This window comes from Mirounga angustirostris, unplaced genomic scaffold (assembly GCF_029215605.1).
Source record: "Mirounga angustirostris isolate CCGP_5_RB_7025 unplaced genomic scaffold, mMirAng1.0.hap1 SCAF_5, whole genome shotgun sequence".
Taxonomy (NCBI): domain Eukaryota; kingdom Metazoa; phylum Chordata; class Mammalia; order Carnivora; family Phocidae; genus Mirounga; species Mirounga angustirostris.
Genome location: NW_026991713.1, coordinates 117966461 through 117974033, shown reverse-complemented (window position 1 = coordinate 117974033; position 7573 = coordinate 117966461). Strand labels below are relative to the sequence as shown.

Here is a 7573-nt window from a genome sequence, read left to right as displayed (position 1 = left end):
AAAAGTAAATCCAATTTACACTACAAAAGTCCTCAAATAGGTTCAGTCAGGCGTAGGTACCAGAAACATCCCAAAGTAAGGGTCAAAAGGAGTGGTTAAAATAATTCCTTGAATTCCATATCAGAAGCAGAATCCTAGATCCCCTCCCCAACTGCACACACCTTTCTGAATATGCCTCCGTTCCTCTTGCCAAATAGTGTAGGTTTTTCCTCTTTATAGGCAAACAGAGAGGATACCAAGCACACACGAAAGCAGGGGTACTGACGGTGCTGTAGGTCTTTCATTTGCCCCTCCAGATCCCCTTCCACCCTTTTCCAACCTGCTGTGTGTCCTGGGAAGATGACTAGTGTTGACTACATCAACAGACGCCCCTATACTCTGGCTTCCAGTTAGATTTGGCTACTGGGGAGTATCACCAGGAGATCCAAGGGAAGGAAGAGACTGAGGTTGGAAGATTGATTCCCACACTTTCTTCCCTGTAGGTCCAGGTAGGCTCGTAGCCTCTCGACCAGTTTTCAGCTCTTGTAAAGTAATTGTCTCCACAGTACCAATCTGTCTGTGGCATCTGATAATGCTCCTTCCCCTTATCACTGGAGACCTACTGTTATTACCTCCGAAGGTACTTGTTACGATCTGAACTGTGTCATCCCAAAATTCATATGTTGAAGTCCTAACCTTCAGGACCTCAGACTGTAAGTGTATTTGGAGATAGAGTCTTTAAGGAGGTAGTTAAGTTAAATGAGGCCATTAGGGTGGTCTCATATAACTCATATAATGACTGCATCCTTATAAGAAAAGTAGAGTAGGGGGCGCCTGGGTGGCTCAGATGGTTGGGCGTCTGCCTTCGGCTCGTGATCTTGGGGTCCTGGGCTTGAGCCCTGCATCAGGCTCCCTGCTCAGCGAGATGCCTGTTTCTCCCTCTGCCGTTCCCCCTGCTTGTACTCTCTTGCTCTCTCTGTTGAATAAATAAATAAAATCTTTAGAAAAAGAAAACTAGAGTAGGACACAAATACAGAGGTTAGATTGTGTGAAGTTGCAGGGAAAGATGGGCATCTATAAGCCAAGGAAAGCAACCTCAAAAGAAATCAACCCTGTCAATATGCTGATCTTGGACTTGTAGACTCCAGACTGTGAGAAAATAAATCTGCTTTACTACTAGGTTGTTTTAGCCACCAGGTCTACGGTACTTTGTTGTGGCAGCCCTAGCAGACTGATATAGTACTAAACTATTCCTTGTGGTTTCCTTATGCCCTGCCCATTCCTGTATAAATAGGCTCTTTGTTATACTGCCCTCAACATATCCAAATGAATTTGCCATTTCTGTTGGGGCTCTGTCTAATACAATAATGGCACTAAAATGGGCTTTAAACGAACAGGTACACCAAATGCCAAGACGCCCCAGCCCATGGGATGCCTGGATGGCTCAGTCATTGAGCGTCTGCCTTCAGCTCAGGTCATGATCCCAGGGTCCTGGGATCGAGCCCCGCATCGGGCTCCCTGCTCGGCGGAGAGCCTGCTTCTCCCCCTCCCTCTGCCTGCTACTCTGCCTACTTGTGCTCTCTCTCTGTCAAATAAATAAAATCTTAAAAAAAGAAAAAAAAAGGCAACCAAGCCACGTCTTCAAACTTCAGAAACAGAAGAATAAAGACATTTTCACACATAGAGAGTTTCAAAATATTTACCTCTTGTGAAACTTTTCTCAGGAAGATACTGGAAATCATGCTCCATCAAAATGGAATGGTAAACCAAGAGAATACATGGAAGAGGGGAAGCCAACTATCCAACAGAGGAGAGAGGTAAAATGACCCCTCAAAGGTGATGGTCAAGTGTTAGGCGGGATAAGAGCTGTACGCTGGGCATAGGGCGCAGCCTTTCAGCTCTACGAAATTGATAGGATACACATTAAATTGATAGAGTACAGTACCTGAAGGTTATTTAGACAACTGGGGAAGAATTGGGGATTGAATTATTGATAAGTATAAAGAAAACTAAACAAATGAAACACTAAGACTACTGGGGCACCTGGCTGGCTCAGTCAGTAGAGTATGTGACTCTTGATCTGAGGGTGGTGAGTTCAAGCCCCACGTTGCGCATGGAACCCACTTAAAATAAAAATAAGACTATTAACTCCAGCAATAACAAAAAGCTGTGCAAGAAAGGGAAAATGATCATAGTTTAATAATTTGCTCACCTGTGAATAATGTGTACATGGTCCTAATAACGTGAACCCTAAATACCTATCTAACTATAATTATAATACAAATGTATTGTAATACAAATGTGTGAGAATACAAAAATTCTCCGTGGCTCTTGTATTTCTCATGTCCTGTGAATAAGGCACTGACTGCCCTTTATTCTGTACTGTATTTTCAAGGATGTTTGTATGGTGAACAGCCTTGGAAGACAAGAGATTGTATCTCCTTTTGCAGTAAATGCAGGAGAGTTACTAATATAATAAAGATAAGGTCTTCATCCAGAGTAAAGTTCAGGCCCGCTTACTACCCGTTGTAAAAGATTCGCTTTCCCTAAAGTCAGGGCTCCTCTCCTGTAAGGCACCCCCACTGCATGTGCAGGTGCCCATATGGCCTCCTGTGTCACCCTGTGGGGCTTGGGGCTGGGAGCACCAGTACCAAAATGCCAATATTCTCGCTGCTCATATTGCTATGTATAATAAACCCTCCTTCGGGGCGCCTGGGTGGCTCAGTTGGTTAAGTGACTGCCTTCAGCTCAGGTCATGATCCCGGAGTCCCGGGATCGAGTCCCGCATCTGGCTCCCCGCTCAGCGGGGAGTCTGCTTCTCCCTCTCCCACTCCCCCCTCTTGTGCTTTCTCTCTAATAAATAAATAAAATCTTTAAAAAAAAAAATAAACCCTCCTTCGTTCTACTAGCATCCATAAAACTGTGCCAGGCAAACCTGCTAGCTTCCAGGTAGCATAAAATCTTCGACCCTTCAGTTTTGACAAGCAGTATTTCAAAGGTGGGGAAATGAAAAGGATACACGTGAGCAATGAATGTAAAGGAAGGAAAAAGAATGAGATCTTCAATTGCGGCAGTGGGAAGTAAACAATTCCTAACACAAGGATCAAAGAATAGCAGTTCAAACATATTATTTAGGACCTTGGAGGTAAGTATCCTCCCAGAAATCAACCAAAAGTGATGAAAGTAGTTGCTTCCGGGGAAGAAAAATATGGTAAAAATCCTTGAGGAAAGGGCTAATATCCAGAGGATAAGTGGAGGAGACTGGCTCTTGTTTAAAAAATAATAAATAAATAAAAGTCTGTACCCTTGCACTGTCATTTCCAGTATCTATCTTTTTTATAGCACTTTCAAAACCTGTGAAAGGGAATTGGATTTTATGTCTTCGAGTCCTACTTCTGTAAAAGGACTGATAGTGAAATAATCAAAATGATATTGCCATCACAATAGCTATCAGTTACTAAGTACTTACTGGATCCTGAGCACTATTCTCTCTATACTATATGTATTAACCCTATGACATTATTATCCAAATTTTATACACAAGGAAACTGAAACACAAGTTTTAAGTGATTTTCCCATAACTGCACACAATCCTAACCTAGATAGTCCAGCTCTAAAGCCTGCACACCACCTCCGTTCGGGGAATCAAGAGGTGTCTATAGTAGTCAGGTCTCGGGCTGCAAGTGTCAGAAACCTAACTGAAACTACCTTAAGTAACAAGGGAAATTTATTAATCCATGTAAACAAATTGTATAAAGAGAGGGGTAGTGTTTTCAGAGTTCACTTGAATTCACTGTATCTGACTGGGGTCTAAGTTCTTAGGTCCAGATGTTGGCCTTATTATCTCAGCCTCCTCCAAGTTGCAGGATAGATGGCCCAGATCTCAGCCTCCTCCAGGTTGCAGGATAGATGGCCCAGTATCAACCTTACAGGCTGTAATTCAAAGAGAAAGAGAATGAAACCTTGAGATGCCACTGCACACCCATCAGAACAGCTCAAATCCCAAAACACTGACACCACCAAATGCTGGCAAAGACATGAGACGAGAACTCTTGTTCATCACTGGTGGGAATACAAAATAGTACAGCCACTCTGGAAGACATTTTGGCACTTTCTTATAAAACTAAACATACTGGGGCACCTGGGTGGCTCAGTCGGTTGAGCATCTACTAACTCTTGATTTTGGCTCAGGTCGTGGTCTCAGGGTTGTGGGATCAAGCCCCACATTGGGCACTGTGTTGGCCATGGAGCCTGCTTGGGATTCTCTCTCTCCTCTCTCTGCCCCTCCCCACCCCGCCCATGCTCTCTCTCCACTCCCCCCCCCCAAAAAAGCCCCTAACATACCTTTACCATGTGATCCAGCAATCATGCTCCTTGGTATTTACCCAAATGAGTATGACCACACAAAACCAGCACACAGTTGTTTACAGCAGTTTTATTCATAACTGCTAAAATTTGGAAGCAACCAAGATGTTCTTCAATAGGTGGAAGGATAAATAAACTGTGGTACATCCATACAATCAAATATGATTCAGTGCTAAAAAGAAATAAGCTATCTAGATGAGAAGTCAGCAAACTATGGCCCATGGGCCAAATCTGCCCCCGCTCCTGCTTGTTTTATAAAACTCTATGGAAACACAGTCATAAAAAAATATAAAGAAATTAGGTGTGAAGCTCCAAAATTACATGAAGGAAGCTTAAATGCATATTGCTAAGTGCAAGAAGCCAATCCAAAAAGGCTTCATACTCTATGACTCAAACTATCTAACATTCTGGAAAAGGCAAAATGCTCTCTCCTGGTTACCTGAAATAAATCCAGAGAATAACACCACTTGCCCTACTTACGGTCATATGCCCATCCCTAAGACTGTCGCTGTGGTCAGCAGAACAGGATGTACACTGGCCAGTTTTGAGTCACAGGCCCACCACTGTGGCTTGGGGGCGGGGGGCAGGGCTGGGATGGCTGGGTGTTCCATTCCTTAGCCTCCCCCAAATCACCTAATGAGAGTGCAGGAGGGAGAGCTCTCTCCAAACGGGGAGGGACAGAGAGGGGAGCGGTGCTTTTATCAGGAGGAAGAGGAAAGGATGCTAGGCAGAATAACAGAGCAATGGCTACCCCTCGTATTATGTATGTGTTTAGAAGTTCCATTTAATTGTTTTTTAAAAGGAAAGGACATTTATCACTTTCCAGTTTATACAATGTAGTACCACTTCAAAAGAGGATTAATGGAGAGAAAATCAGGGCAAACAAGGATTGAGAAGCAGAAAGGAAAAACAAGTACAGAAACAGACCTAAAGAAGGGGGCACTGAATGGTGAGCGCTGTGAATTGTGTAAGACTGATGAAGGCGTCCCTGTGTACTTCCTGTATATAAGAAAAAAAAACCCAAACTTATTTGGTCAAGTCACTGCAGTTAAGTTTTTATGACATGCAGCAGAACACTGGGATCTTAAATGATACAAATAGCTAACATCACTTTTTATCACCACCTGTAGAAGTTACAAGTTATATGTTTGTATTAAAAACACAGGGGCGCCTGGGTGGCTCAGTCGTTAAGCGTCTGCCTTCCGCTCAGGTCATGATCCCAGAGTCGCTGTGTCTCTCTCTGTCAAATAAATAAAATCTTTAAAAAAAAAAAAAAACACAAAGCCTGGGAGGCCTCGGTGGCTCAGTCGGTCAAGCATCTGCCTTCGGCTCAGGTCATGATCCCAGGGTCTGGGATCGAGTCCTGCATCGGGCTCCCTGCTCAGCTGGGAGCCTGCTTCTCCCTCTCCCTCCACTCCCCGCTTGTGTGCGCTCTCTCTCTTTCTCTCTCAAATGAATAAATAAAATCTTTAGGAAAAAACAAAACAAAACACACAAATTCTCTCACCATGTTCCACCTAAGACCAACTGTTTGTATTTAAAATGTCTTGGCTGATTAAGGGTGCACTGAGTAGCTGGGGGAAGCTAACTATTTGGTGAAAGAATGGAAACTAAGATTTTGACTGGATCAATAACATTCTTAACCAAATGACTAAAGGAGCTCTACTTTATCCCACTTTGGGACTTTTATGAAATTGTATGTAATAGTATGGCTTTACTCCGAAAGAGGCATGATTACGTTCTATGAATTCCCATTATTTCTGCTCATTTAATCCTTTATAATCAATGTACTTCTACCAGTAACAAGTAATAAAAACCATAGCATTTCTCATTAACCTTTTATTTTTAACGTAGCTTTACAATAAAGAAAGAGAAAAGAAGTAGATCATTAAAAAAATACCAGCTGTCAATTTAAAATTTTAAATGAGGTTCTCGTTAAACAAAGCAGTAACACTATATCCTATAATTACATCTTTACTTGTATATACAAGAACTGTGTGCAAAGTGCTTTTCAAACTATAAAATGAGACTTTGGAATAGGATACAAATGGTTATCCCTAGGAGTCAGTCACCTCCCAGTGCCTGTAATGAATCACAACTGCTTACATTCTTAATTGGCATTTAGTTAATTGATTTACTAAAGAGAAAAGCCACCATTTTCTGATACCAAATTGATATCTAATTTTTGAAAATAATCCCTGATCTACAGGTTTAAACCTTATTTTTACATATAATTTAGTTACTTGCTTCATTTTTCCCCCCAAATAACTAGAGAACAGTTTTTAAAAAGCAAATATTAGTAATCCCTTTAGATAGACACATTTTAATCAAGATGTGATTAAAAAATAAAAAACACCAAGTTACATGAAAAAAAAAGGAAAAAAGAGTCTGGGGAAAGCAAATTATATTCTTATACTTTTTTCTTCAAGCAAACAAAGAACCACTCTCTATCCTAGGGATGGATTACTTTCTTACTGAAAACACTCTGAACACATGATGCTTAACCCAACATCATACATACCAAGAATGCTTAAAAATTATTTGCTACTATGCCTTTGAATGAGAGAAATCTTTACAGTACAAGGTACATCTAAATAAGTGGAGTTTTGGAAGGTATACAGGAAGAATAATTCCAAACAAAGCCTTCAAGGATCTAAATGACAGTCTTCTTTTTAGTCTAAATGGGGGACATTTAAGTTTACATTAGTTGGGTGTGCCTTACTCATATGGAAGCACATGGCCTGCTAGCTTGCAAATCCTTCCATTACCCCTGTGAAATAGGTGTATCTCAAATATCATACCCCGAAGGAAAAACGGAGGCACTAAGAGGTTGAGAGTCCAGTCTGTGTAGTTTACCAGTTGCAGAAAAGTGATTTTCATATGTTTCCTTTTTGACCTTTGTAAAAACAGTATAAATAAGTTTTCATTTTACATTTCAAAGCACCCTATGAAGCAGAAACAAGATATCCTCAGATAAAGAAAAGCGATTACAAAGGAATAAATGTATACGATTGAATAAAATCTTACCAATGATCTACAGGCTCAGAGTATACTTTCAGACCTACTTGAAGCCGATTCTTCATCATTCTTGTCAGCAGGTTATGTCTAGTCTGTGTTCGTTTGTAAAAAGTAAGCCTCGGACGTAGGGCTCTACTTTGTAATAAGGACGCCTAAACACTAAAGTCAGCGCTGTGAATGCCCAGGAGGGATTAGGGGCAGCCCACAGAGT

The 7573-nt window shown here is 41.4% G+C and overlaps 1 long non-coding RNA gene across 1 annotated transcript; it reads right to left on the bottom strand.

Moving 5' to 3' along the window:
* Positions 1-3688: 3688 nt before the first annotated feature.
* Positions 3689-5573, bottom strand: LOC135364495 (uncharacterized). The gene is made up of 2 exons (XR_010411686.1): positions 5272-5573; positions 3689-3912 (listed from the first exon to the last, which is right to left on the bottom strand). It is a non-coding gene; the product is annotated as an uncharacterized LOC135364495 (long non-coding RNA).
* Between the last annotated feature and the right edge of the window lie 2000 nt (positions 5574-7573).